Raw genomic sequence first — 14212 nt, 5'->3', positions numbered from 1 at the left:
ATCTACTAATTCCAGCTTAAAAATATCGTTACTGCTGTTTTTTCACTTTTCATTATTCCTTTTGGTGGAAAAAATTCCAATAAACCTTTTCGGGTCCCTATCTGGAGGAGGAGCCTATTGTAAGTTGTGCTGCTTTAAAGGCCCCTAAACCTTCGGTAATTTAGTAAACTAAATCCCTCGGGGATAATTTTTATTTATTTATGTAAAATTGTCTATTTCAACTTATATTATTTGGGGTGAAATTTATTTAATTTCCTGTACTACTGGGAGAAGGGGGTTAGCCGAGACACGTTAAACCGCACCGTCTTAGCCAAAAAATAGCCAATTGGTTACAACTCGAGTAGGTACGTTTCAAGCGGTTCAATGCAGCTAAAAATACCCTGTTTAATCGATACGACCCGCCACAAATCTAAAAAATGGCGGATAAGTGAAGCAAAATAAAAATGTATACATAATGTTTTCCACGAAACGGGGCAAACAGGGGACAAAGTAGTGTAATCGGGTTTTGTAACCGGTTTTTTCAGGCCCGGAAGCCGACCCAAGTGCACACGGGTGATAATTTACACTAATTTTAATAAAAACCCACCGTTGTTTAGTTCAATCATATTCTTAAAAATGAAAAAAAAGATTTAATAAATGTAAAAACAATCTATTTACATCATTAAAAAACAAAACAAAAAACGAACAATAAAAGTAAATGATAAAAATAAACACAAAAAAGAAACAAATGAAGGCAGTAGCCGATTACAATAAAAGATAAAACGCATCAAATATTTTTGACTTTCCGTGAACGGAGTTTGTGTTGGATAGAGCTTGTGTCTTTGCTAAAGTAATTAGACTCCGCAAAAAATTTTGCGTTTTAGTGGGCGTAACTAAAACTCGGGGGTCGGGGGACTAAAACTCGGGGAATGGACTCGGGGGTCGCCATTTTCCCCGAGCTTTAGTGTGTTCAAACAGGGTGACGGGTAAACAAAAAAAGACTAAAACTCGGGGAATGCACTCGGGGTTTTTGTCTGCTATGTGTTTTTTTTTATTATTTATTTTTAATTATCATTAGCGTTTGGCTGAAGGATATATAAAACAGGTTGGCTGTAACATATAGAAATCGACCGAGTTTCTTTTAACCGATACGGTTTTTTTGTCCAACATTTTTGTTTTATTAGTTTATATTTGAAAAAAGTCACAAACACCAAATTTTGTTAGATCTGAAAAAAACAAAACAAAAACGCTCATGCAAATAGCTGAATGTCATAGAATAAAATAAAGAAACATTTTGTTCTTCGGCCTGCCAGGTACAATGAGAAGGATGGCTATCCATTTGTCTCGCTATATAAGTGTTATTAATCATTTTCACCAAGGTGCTTGCTGTGGACTGCGCTTTCGTCGATTCTAGGACCTGTCGTCTCCTAGAAAAGGATTGTTATTAAGCAGTTGGAGAAGGTAACTACTACAAAATGAAACAGGTTTTGCATGAGTGTGACTTTTTCATGTTTTTGTTGAATGACGAAGACGGGGGAGAAAGATTCCCCTTTTTTTTACTATATACTTCTCGTTCCATGAAAAAAGATAAGACTTAGGGATTGGGCATACGACGCGTCAAGGACGTTGCCGTGCGTCAGGGTTGACACCCTAGCGGTGTTGTAACAAAGCGCAACAACCACTTCGGTCCCAACCCTACTCACCCGATAAAGGAGTGAAAAACATCTATTGTTTATTTTTTGTTCTTTTGATTTTACTTTTATGTGAGTAATATTTGTGTTTCTATTATTTACAAAATACCTATTTATATATTTTTTAAACAGAATAAACTTTTTTAATATAAAAAAATTTGTGTATTTCATTTCTAAATAACCACGAAATAAGTTTGACATTAGAAGTAAAAATAGTTTATTCATTGATAGGTTATATAATGAATTTCTTACCATTTAACAAATTTTATTTAGGTTTAATTACATAAATAAACTTACTTAAGTGTTACTCAGGCAAAGCTTCAAATTCACATCCAGTGTGTTGGCTGCGTTTTCCATCCACGTTGGAAATTACACTATTTGATAAAGCAGGTAAACCATTGTGGTATTTAAAAAAAAATTAACACACTTATCAAACAGGAAATTTTTTTTACAACATTTTAATTTTATAGCCCTGACATCACTCTTTTATTTTCCCTTTTCCATGTATTGGAATCCCACTGGTTTGAAAACGGCAACAACGGCAACGGCAACAACTAACAATTGAATAGTCAATCGGAAAGCACATTTCCAAGCCTACCATAAACACATAAGGACACATCTTTTAAAACTAATTTGGTATTTTTAAATGTGAAAATACATTTAAATAATCAAATAATCAAAACAATTTGCTCGTATCCCTCTTCACTCATTGTATTTATTTTATGTTGTATTTGAATAAGACACTTGCTACTTACTCTTTAAAATACACCGAGTTTTTCTTTTAAAAGTACTTGTGTTTACATACATTCTTGGTTATTTAAAACGTGGGAATAATAGTAAGTATAGGTTATGCGTCATCAAATTGGCCGCCTCAATGGATGCCGGGAAGGGGGGGTATATTATATTGAAATTTGCGGTTCTTAAACAATAAAAATCGAAGTCAATTTTCATATCAACTCATGCCAGAGATAATGTAGCGCCAATTTACTTTGTCGCTTAGCGCCGGATTCTAAGAGATGCAAATGTGCGATGTCAATGGACTTGGCCACTCTGGCCGGATGTCAGAGGACTCAAAAGCCCGTCTATGGCCGGCCAGAGGGGCAGTCCAATGTAGTGATTCAGACTAGTTGTAAGTGCTGTTAGTGCTGTCACTGTGTAATGCTGTGTGTGTGTGTCGTGTAAGCTGTCTATGACTGAATACATCCCTTAAACCCAGTGAATCTGTTACATGGTGGAGATGCTCATGCGTTGTTCACTGATCAGGTACACGTTTTAACTCGGGTAGGCGTTCACTGTGAGGAGTCTCTGGAAAACGAAGGGGCACGAGTCAATAAAGAGCAACGGTCTGGGGAAGCGTGTATTTGACAGTGGGTTCGCAGCGGATCCTCGTGTGAATGTCACACGGGAGAGGTGTGATAATAGACGCTGAGGAAAGGAGCCGTAGACGAGCAGCAGAGGTGGCCGACAATTTTCTGGAAAAGTGAGCGACCTCACTTTGGGACAGAAAGGTACTTGGTTGGCCAGGGAAGTTTCCCTACTGCGGGAGGTTCCAGATACGTCACAATTCCAGTCTGATTCCGAGCCACAGGGCGAGGAATTCGAGGACGCACAGAGCTACCAGTATTCTCGGAATCCAGTAGCAGAGAGTGCTGTGATGGAAGGGGCATACGAGCCGGGGGCTGTACGTAAGCAGTACGAGAGGCTCGTGAGGTAGGAAACGAAGGAGGTGTGAACGCACGTACCGGGGCGGGTAACGAGAAGCGGCAGGAAGTGCGGGTCGTCAATCGTGATCAGGGATCGCGCACGCGTCAGGCACAGTTCGACGACCATGAGTCACTTATCCAACAGGTGTCAGTCTCAAGTATCCAGGAAAAGATCGACGTGCAGCGGAGGAAGTCGTACGACCCAAATTCGCTCGGAACGCAGGGATCGGTGACCGGAAACCGAGAGGTGATGCAGGGGTCGAAGCGGGTGGAAGGCGCTGCCGACAGAAGACGCATAGTTAGCGTGGAAGCCGATACCACTGGGGTCATCAACCGATCGTCGGGTACCGACAGCGAACAGCCGTCGGAAACGAGGAGCGAGGGGTGGGCTTGGAAAGAAGAAACCTGTGCGTAGGCCTACGGCCTAGTGCGTTTAGTACTCCACAAGAAGCGGCAACAGTGAGATAGGGACGCGGCGGATTCAGCGTCGTAGGATCGCCAAGCCAACAGTCTCTGGAGGATCCTGAACTCGAGTGGGACCCGTTTTTGGAAGAGGAGGAACACATGGTGGAACGCCCAATGTTCCACTACAAGGAGCCGGAAAAGTTCTGGGGAACGCCAAAGGAAAACGCAATTGAGTGGATAGACCGGTTGGAAAGGATTGGTCGCCATCATCGTTGGTCCAATAACGATCTTGCAAGGGCTATTGATGTGTCACTCGAGGGTGCTGCCTACAAATGGATTGTAGGCCTTTAGGCAAGAAACGCCCGCCCGGAGCACTGGGAGGACCAGGCGGTCCAAGTAGCCGAAACGGACGACGAGCCAGCGCACTACAAAGAGGTGCGTGGGCTCAAGACGCTGTTCCTGAAGCAGTTTGTGGCGGTAAACCTGAAGCGGCAGACGGAAAGGAAGCGGCGCATGCGGGTCCAAGGGAAGGAGGAAGATATCACGGAATACTACCATGATGTTATGGATATGTGTCGCATTGTTCAGCCAGACATGGCTGAAGAGGTGCGTATAGATCACCTTTTCAGGGGACTGAGCCTGGCCCTCTACGAGAGGCTTTACGTGTTATGCATTAAATCGTGTGAGGAATTCCTGGAGGAGGCGAGACTTCACGTTGATGCCGTAAAAACAGCCTATGAGAGGGGGTACGAGGATGCACGTAGAGAGCGCGAGAAGCCTGCAGTCGGGGCAGTAGGCCTTGACAAGGTGCAAGACCTACAGCGCCAGATTCAAGAACTGAGGGACGAGCTAGCCCGAGCAGGAGATCCTTCGAAGAGGAAGGAGAAGGAAGGGAAAAAAAGCGACGAAACCCAAGAAACCCGAGTGGGAGGAGCCTAAGCCGTCCTGCGCGGTGTTTGGCGGAGACCAGACTACGGGAATGCCCAATGGTGATCGTCAACCGACCGAAAATTTTTGATTGGTGGACGACCGGTCGATGCCTTGGTGGACACGGGAACAATAATTTCAGTTATTTCGCCATCATTGGCGAGTAAATTGAAGTTGAAAATACTCCCGTGGAAAGGACCGATGGTCGTGACGGCTGATGGACAACCAATCAACCCGAGGGGAAAGGTTTCCCTAATGGTCACGATCAAAACGCGTCCGTGGAGGGTGAAGCCTTGGTCCTAAAGACGATTGTACCAGAATTTATCATGGGGAGGAATCTACTGAAGCTGTTTCGAGAGCTAGAAATTTGTTTTAGCGATCTGCCGATACTGGAACTCGGTGCCATCCACATGGAGGCGAGCAGTGGGAACGAAACAGTGAGGAAGGTGACAGCGATGGTGGGGGTGACGGTGCCGAAAAGAAGTGCGGTGCCAGTGAAAGTGTCAATCCCTGAGTCGGGAGGAGATGAAACGATTATGTTACTCAAACCGTCGAAGAAACTGCTGCAGAATAGTGGACTGTCGGCGGGTCACGTGCTGATCGACTGCTCGAAGACGGATGCAGTGGTTCACGTGATGAACGTCGATCATGTGGATCATGTGATTGTAGAGGGAACATCCATCGGTCACCTAGTGCCCATCGACTAGACCAGTAATCTCTCTCTGGAAGTTGGTGAGGGGGTGCAGCTGGGGAAGTGAGGGGCCGGTCGGGAAAATGGGAGCCAGTGCCCATGGGAGCCAGTGGCATTCGATAAATGTGTGGCGTCGACCTTAGCGGTGCAAGATCGAAACGACCTAATTGAGCTGCTGATAGAGTTCCAGGATGTGTTTGCTGACAGCGGTGATTGTTTGGGCCAGAGCACTGTGCTTGAACATTCTATCCCAACGGGAGGGGTGGCAGCGATTAAACAACTGCCAAGGAGACTTGCAGGGAGGGAGCGGGAATTGATTAAGGATGAGGTCAAAAAGATGCTTAAGCAGGGGTTTATAGAGCTTGCTCAAAGCCCGTGGTCATCGCCCATCGTCCTCGTGAAGAAAATGGACGGGAAGTGGCGATTCTGCATTGACTACAGGTGGCTGAATGGAGTGACAACGAAAGATTTTTACTCAATCCCGCGCATAGACTATGCACTGTCCAAATTGGAGGGAGCGGCTCTGTTTAGTGTTCTAGACCTTCAGAGCGGGTACTAGCAGGTGCCAGTCGCGGAAGCTGATAAGCCGAAGACAGCTCTCGTTACAACGGTTGGCCTGTAACAGTTCCGCGTAATGCCATTTGGGCTATGCTCAGCTCTGAGCACATTCCAACGGCTAATGGATATGGTGTTGGCAGGATTGAAGTGGACCGATTGCCTGGTCTACATGGATGACGTGGTCATCTTTGGAAAAAATGCCAAAGAGCATTTGGAGAGACTAGGAAAAGTCTTGTCGTGCTTCCGAAAGGCTAATTTAAAGCTGAAGATGCATAAATGTGCTTTCGGGAATGAGCGTGTGTGGATGCTGGGTCATGTGGTAAGCAAGGCCGGAATCGAACCTGATCTGGAGCACTGTAAGGCTATAGAAATGTTCTCGGGGCCGAACCTTGATGCCAATGAAAAGGCAAAGAGGAAATGGGTGAAGAGCGTTGTAGGTCTTTGCTCATTTTACCGCAAGTTTGTTCCGAACTTCGCCCAGGTGGCGTACGCGCTTACGGTAATGGAAGGTAAAGGGGTGATGGGAAGGAGCCGGAACGAAACGGTTTTGCCGAGCTGAAGGCTGCGCTGATGAAGGCAGTACAGCTTGCTCATCCGGATTATTCAAAGAATTTCGAAATGCATCCTGATGCCTGTGATAACGGCATAGGGGCGGCGCTGATGCAAGAAAGAAACGGGTACCCCATGCCAATTTATTTCGTCAGCAGAGTGTTAAATTAAAAAACAGGTCGGATAGAAATTACACGATAACGGAAAAAGAGTGCCTCGCCATTGTATGGGCTGTAAAGAAGTTTCGGCCATACATTTGTGGTACGAAAATTGTGGTAAAAACCGATCATGCCTTATGTTGGCTGATGACCAAGCAGGGGCTAAGCCGCCGGCTTGAGAGATGGAGTTTGTCGTTGCAGGAGTACGACATTTCCATCCACTACAAGAAAGGAAGCTTGCACGAGGACGCAGATGCCCTATCGCGTTACCCTATACAAGAAAGGGGTGAGGAAGAGCAGGCGGTGGCCACTCCAGTCGCTGCCATAGGCTAAGAGACGCGTTCTTGGGAGGATGGTCAAGACCGGGTGAAGCAGTGGCGATGGATCAAGCAAGTAATGATCAAGAATGGGTCCACCCAGTACGGAAACTTCATGCTGAAGGAGGAATTGCTGTATCTGAGAACAATCAGGTTCGGGCAAGAGTTTGATCGGCTTTGTGTGCCACCGGAACGTCGGAAGGAGGCATTGTCGTGGGTTCATGATGAACCTACGGCTGGGCACCTGGAGCAAACAAACACTCTGGAGAGAGCTAGGCAGAAATTTTATTGGCCTAAAATGGACAGGGCGGTTACCGTTATGTCCAAATCTGCAAGAGTTGCCAGACCTGGAAGCCGGATTGAGGCATGAAGAAGGGGCTGATGGAGATAATTTAGGTTGGGGGACTCTTCGAGCGTATCGGCATTGATGCACTTGGCCCGTTCCCGCGATCACGAAACGGGAACACAAACATCGTTGTGGCGATGGACTACCTTACGAAATGGGTAGAATCCAGGGCCTTGCCGGATGCCACGGCCCGACAAATCGCAAAATTCTTCGTCGAGGACGTAGTGGTACGACATGGATTTCCACGGAAGTTGACCTTGGACCAGGGGAAGTGTTTTACGGCTGAAGTCACCCGTAAAGTGTTGGCCCTATTGCGACTGTCACATAGCATGACAGTGCCTTACCATCAACAAGCGAACGGCATGGTTGAAAGACAGAACAAAACGCTAGCAACAATGTTAGCGATGTACGTGGATGAGAGCTACGAGGACTGGGATGAATTTCTCGGATTTGTAACTTTTGCCTACACACCTTTCATGATGGTGTATGGAAGGGAAGCAGTGATTCCAACGGATCTGCGGGCGGCGACGGGCAAAGCCAGCCGAAGCTCGTCGGTGCAGAAGACCTAATGAAGGCGGTGATGGAACTTAGAGAAGACGTAAAGGACCAGCTGGCCATGGTACAGCAACGTCAGAAGACGCAGAAAGATGCCAGAGTCAGTGCAGCACCAGTGTACGAACCCGGAGACCTAGTGTTAATCTTTCGCTCACAGCGGAAAAAGGGGCTCGCGGAAAAGTTACTGCATCAATACGTGGGGTCCTCCAAAGTGATCAGGCATGTCACTGAGTTGAACTACGAACTTTGTAAACCAAGTAGGAAAAATCTGGTGTGGTGCATGTGTCGCAAATGAAGAAGTTTGTTGTGGAATCGGACGAGGAGTCCGATAGCGACGAAGAGGTTGAAAAGCTAAAGCATGCCGACACCGACTTGGATGTCGAGCATGCCGACGCCGACTCGGGTGTCACGCGTGCCGACACTTGCTCGGAAGAAGCACGAACCGAAACTGAAGAGGGTATGGCGTTTGCCGAAACCGACACGGGTGAACCGCTTGAAGCCGACACTGGGGTGACATCCGACACCAGCACTGCTGCGGCAGTTGTGGAGCCGCCAGCCAGGAGAGAAAAGGGGAGAATGAGGCGCCGGCCATTGGAGCAGATTGCCGAAATGGACGAAGGCATACAAGACGGAAAGGATTCAGCGGTCCCAGCAGCAACGGAATCACCGGCGGGTCGTCCGACCAGGAAGAAATGGGCACCCAGTTGGATGAAGAACATCCTGTTCTTCACGTTGGTCTTTGTCGTAGGCCAAATGGTTCAAGCAAATGAAATGAGAGAGAAGTGAGCGGTGTTGCATCCAGAAGGTACTTTGGCCCTTGGTGATTCGGAATGGGTATTCAACTATGACGTGCCCACTTAGCGAACTGAACAAGTAATAAAACTTGTCACCGCTTGTATAGACGATATGGCCCGTGCGTTTGACAAAGCAATAACGGGGAATATCCTTATGGAAGTCACCCCGTTTTTGGAAGGTCCAGCACGTGACTTGGCGGAAATCAAGGCAAGAGCGGAGCACCGAAGGCAGGAATTTCGGGCGTTGGAACGAGCTCTGAAAGGCGACGGAACCAGGCGGAAGCGCGGGCTGTTCGACGGAGGTGGCCAGCTGCTTAACTGGCTCTTCGGGACCACTACGACAAAGGACCTGAAATCAGTGCACTCGAGGCTCGAGTCATTTTACAAGAAAGGTCTGGAGGTAGTACACCTTCTCCAGGAGCAGGCGACCCTGTTAAATGTGACCATGGGGCACCTGGCGGAGCATGAGTCCGAAATCAGTGCTCTCATGGCGGCGGCGGGTCAGATGCGGCGAGAGCAGACGCAGCTGAGGAAAGTCTTCAATGACAGCTGGACCCACCTTGCCAGAGAATTACTCTTCCTACAGAAGATTAACAGTGTGTTTCCTATGCCGGTAGCCACCAGCAAAGAGGAGTCGGTATCCCCCTCGACGCGGGATTGGCTCCATACCTGAGGGTATCGCCAAATCGGCAACTGTTCGTCGAGTTCAACGTGGACGAAGTCTAGAAATGCGCTCCATACATGGGCAGTGTGTGCTTATTCTTGAAGCCGATTGACCGAAAAGGAAGGATGACGAGCTGAGCGGCGGCTGTATTTCTGCAGGAGCAGGAAGGAATCCAGAGGAACTGTCACCTAGACAGTAAAAAGTGGACCGGCATTGACGTATTCTACATAGGAGGAAGGAAGGTGACTTCCAGATTCAGGTGACTTTCCATTCGGAGTGTTCCTCTCCATGAAAAATCCTAGCACTGCCCCCGATACTGAGCTAGATTTAGGCGAAACTTTGGGGGGGGGGAGAATTAACTGGCGAAACACGAGCAGCGGTCCTAGCAAAAATGGAGGGTAAGCGCTTTCCTGAAGCAGCGCCTGATGCTAAGCTTTTTCATGTTTTCCGAGTGGATGCCGTATCGAGTCCTGCTACGGCCTCTTACGCAACGTTTGACATAAGTTTTCGTAACTGGGAATTATCTTTACCGACTTGCGGAATTACAACAAGGGAAACAGATTTACTAGCGGATTCGGTAAGAGTTTCAGGAGTCGTACACTATGAAGACGTATAAGGAGGAAGCTGGGATACAGTAAGTGATGTGCAAATATTAAGAGATCTGGAAACTTATTCCTCGTTGGATAGGGGAACAGATTTCGGACACAATTGGTTGTAAAAGGAGTCAGAGGTGGCCATCAGAAGTCTGCCAAGTCTGCCTTTCCTCAAGTCATTGCAGTTGCAATGAAATTATTTACCATTTTCACAACACCCTCTCCAGCTGAAAGAGTTTTAAATATAGCTGGAGATGTAATCACCCCCAAAGGAAGCAACATTAGTCCTGAAGTTTATATGATGATTTTTTGTACGAAAACTCCTCCTAAACCATGATCCCTTTTTTGAAAAGTATAAACAGAAAACCTCATATTTGTGGCATTTTAAATACGGATTTCTTGTTCACCTTTGTTACCTTTTCATTGAAGTATAAGTTCAAAACATTTAAGCTTATTGAGTCTCTGCCCCCTCATTATCATTTCATCAGTTTGTGCCAGTTTTGGTTTTTGAAAACCAGAAATAATCAATTTGTATTCAGAAGAGTTCTTTTTAAAAAGATCAAGGCTTATCATACACAAATAAAACCTCGACGTGGAACATAGAGTTTCAATTTTCATTATTTTGCAAATTTTATGTCCCTCTTGGTTTACCAAGGGCGTCTTCAGGACCTTTAATCAAATCCCTTTTTTTATTTAATAGCATGTTTTGCTCATATCTTTTAAACAGCATTTTAGATCTTGATGCTGAATAGCTAGTAATAAGCGTCTCACGGCACTACTAGTTATGAATTTAAAATTTTAATTTAGTAATTGCGGGAACAACGTGCCATTTCGTGTTTTTTGGAAAATATGGGATCTACTGAACGTCAAATTATACGTTCAGTAGATTATCTAGTTCATGTTATTTCGACGGACGGTATTAAACCCGATCCCGGTAAAATTGATAGAATAGTAAATTACCAAACGAAAAGTTCCGTTGACGAAGTAAGATCATTTCTTGGACTTGCCGGATATTATAGGAGATTTCTTAAAGATTTTGGTTGAATAGCTAAGCCGTTAACTCGATTAACGCATAAAGATTTAAGTAGGAAACCTTTTGCGTGGGGAACTGAGGAACAGGTTGCCTTTGAGAAATTGCACAATTCTCTAGTAACTCCCCCAGTTCTCGCGTATCCAAATTTGAACGAAAAATTTTTACTTTTTACTGATACGTGTGAATACGGAATAGGAGCGGTATTGTCTCAAATTCAGCATCGGCAAGAATATCCAATAGTCTATTCCAGCAGACAACTAACGAAATACGAAATGAAATACAGTTCAATAGGAAAAGAAGCGTTAGCTGTGATTAATGCAATTAAACACTTCCGCCATTACCTTTTGGATTAACCTTTTGAAATTATTAGTGACCACCGTCCTTTGCAATGGCTGAAAAATCCAAAAGATAATAACGGTAGATTAGGTAGATGTCTGTTATTAGTCAGATTCCTGTAAACAATTGGCAGCAGATTCAATAACTTTCTCCACAACATAAGATAGAACAAAATACAAAAAAAACTTTGCTTAATTTATAACAACATGTCAGTTAATTTAAAATATACAACAGTTCAACTGTTTTTGAAACTTTTTTCTTGACTAAAACAAATAAGGCAAAATTCGTACCCACGTGGCATTAATTGCAATCCTAACTGACGCTACCAAAATTTGTACAGTATCCTGCACAAAAATCCGAACACGAATTTCATTTTTTAAAGCCACCTATTGGCGGGGTAAAGAGTTTTTGTTTGTTTTTCTTTAAAAGGGAGGGTAGACGGGGTGATGAACACATAGGGCAGGGTTGGGTATCTTTCAACGCAGCCGAAGAAAGATCATTATTTTAAACACATGCATATAATTTCATGTAATTATTATTTACTTTAACATCAATTCCAGGAAGAAACAATCCCATATAGGGGGAAATTGTTTTCATTCTCTTTTGGTGCAAACTCACATCACTAGATGGATGTGTCAGTACCCACCGGCCTAGAATCAAGTGAAGGTCTCTCTCTTGTGGTTGCTGTTTAGCCAACCTCTCTCTCTCTCTCTGTCTGCCAGTCACTCGGTAACGACGCTATAGTCACTTGTCAAACTTAAACTCTCGTTCTTTCTTTTTCGTTCCAAATAAACTCTTTGGAAACTGCATTCACCAATATTGTGCTTATTCGATTCTGGTGATTATTTTGTAATGTTGTTACACACGTTCACGTGCAGTGGAACGTCGTAACAGAAAAGATGAGGGATGGAGGGTGAAAATAATGAAGATGAAAATGACGGGTAGGATGAGAACAACTGTATTCTTTGTTAGAAAAGTGAGGGGGGACACAGTTCTCCACTGACTCGGTTTAAAGAGAGAGAGAGAGACTGGGGGTACTTAATTACTCGATTACTAGGCCAATACTCGATTAAAAAGGGGGCAAGGGCTTCTTAACATTAACATAAATTAAGAGGGCCCTTGCCACCTACAATCCTGCCTGTGAGGGCAGCACCGTAGGTGACAAATGTTAATAATGTATAACTTATGTATGTTCCACACGTTGGGATTTCGTATCCTTTATGAGTTAATACAGATGCCTCATGTGACTCGAATAACCTTGTGTATATATTCAACAGGTTATGGCCACAGAACGTTCTAACTTCTGAAATTTCACAGGATGTCGACACTGAGAGAAGTAAGCCACATTGCAAAATTAAACGGACAAAACTTTTCACTATCGAAGTTTGGTTGCTGGCTGTTACTCGAACAAACCAGTTGGTTAAGATTGTAAATGGACAAGAAGTATTACCTGCTGAGGTACGTTGTACAAAATGCTTATCTTTGTATACTCTCACAGATGAAAATTATTCATATCAATTTACAGATTCTCAGAGAAGGTGTAGTCACAAATACCGAGGCAAGAACTCGTTGGCAAGAGAGAGATGTGCTGGAAAGAAATTATTTAGTTGCTGCAATTGAGACCCAACAACAACGAGCATTGGTCAACTGCAAGACTGCCCACGAGATGTGGATGTGCATTTCGGCACAACACCTCAGAAATGCTGTTGAGAATGAACACGTGTTGCAGCAGAATAATACCAGTTCCAGCATGATCATGATATCATGACACACATTACCGAGATCTAGACAATGGCTTCCCAGCTACACGACGTTGAAGCCCCCGTTTCTGAAATCCAAATCATGACGAAAATAATCTGCACGCTGCCACCAAGTTATCGAAGCTTCACCCACGGCCTGGGACAGTGTCCCTGCAGCAGAAAAGACGATTGCCCTCCTCACATCTCGTCTTCTTAAGGACGAAATTATGGCGAAGCGTTGGAGTAAAGGACAACGACTGACGCAAACGATACGGCTTTCTTTGCCCACAATTTCCCATCTCACAATCGTCCTAACAGCTCAAATTTCACACCTGCATTTCGTGGTCGAGGTTCCAGAAGAGGTGGCCGAATCAACAATAGGCATCAACCGTACACTGTAAGGTTCTGCACATACCATCGATGCAACAACACCCGGGACACACCATGATGGTGTGTCGTAAGAAACAACGAGACCAAGCAGATGCAAGAAACAAAGAAAAAGAAGGGTCTACTGCAGCAATGGCGACTATCTCCCCTGAAACGAAGGAAAAGACGAAACCACTTAACACAGATAATGCCTATTTGTCCTCTACGTGTTTCATAAGTCGCTGTTTAGATGATTGGTTCGCGGAATCTGGCACGACACAACACATGACGGACCAGAGCGCCTTCTTTACCACATTCACTGCAATGTCATCCGGCAGCTGGAGTGTAAAGGGGATTGGCTCATCCAATGTTCACGTATGCGGCTATGGAGACATCGAATTCTTTGTTACGGGCAATGGAACGCAGCAAACGGCTACGATCGAAAGAGTCCTATACGTACCTGGTTTAGGAACAAATTTAATATCGATCGCGGCAGTTACAAATGTTGGCCTATCAGTTCATTTTATAGAAACACGAGTTACTTTTGCAAAGCGCCAAGCTGTCATCATGGTTGCTGAGCGTATAGGAGAGAGCCCATACCATCTGGCAATTCAATCAAGACTTTCTGCTGCCAACTCAATTAAGCATTCGGCGTGCCTGGTGATACCATCACCTCCATCAATAGCTGTCTGGCATCAGCGTTTGGCACACACCTGCCACAAAACCATCTCCGAAATGATTAGAAATCGTACGGTAGATGGTCTCGCTCTTCCCACAGACGACACCACAACAACGCAACCATGCCTTG

At 45.1% G+C, this 14212-nt stretch overlaps 1 pseudogene; it reads left to right on the top strand.

Annotated features, from left to right (window-relative positions):
- Positions 1–12554: 12554 nt before the first annotated feature.
- Positions 12555–13594, top strand: LOC123470001 (annotated as a pseudogene).
- Positions 13595–14212: the final 618 nt, after the last annotated feature.

The sequence above is a fragment of the Daphnia magna genome, linkage group LG2 (genome assembly GCF_020631705.1).
Source record: "Daphnia magna isolate NIES linkage group LG2, ASM2063170v1.1, whole genome shotgun sequence".
Classification (NCBI taxonomy): Eukaryota; Metazoa; Arthropoda; class Branchiopoda; order Diplostraca; family Daphniidae; genus Daphnia; species Daphnia magna.
Note: the sequence above shows the minus strand (reverse complement) of the source record. Positions and strands in the feature narration are given on the sequence as shown.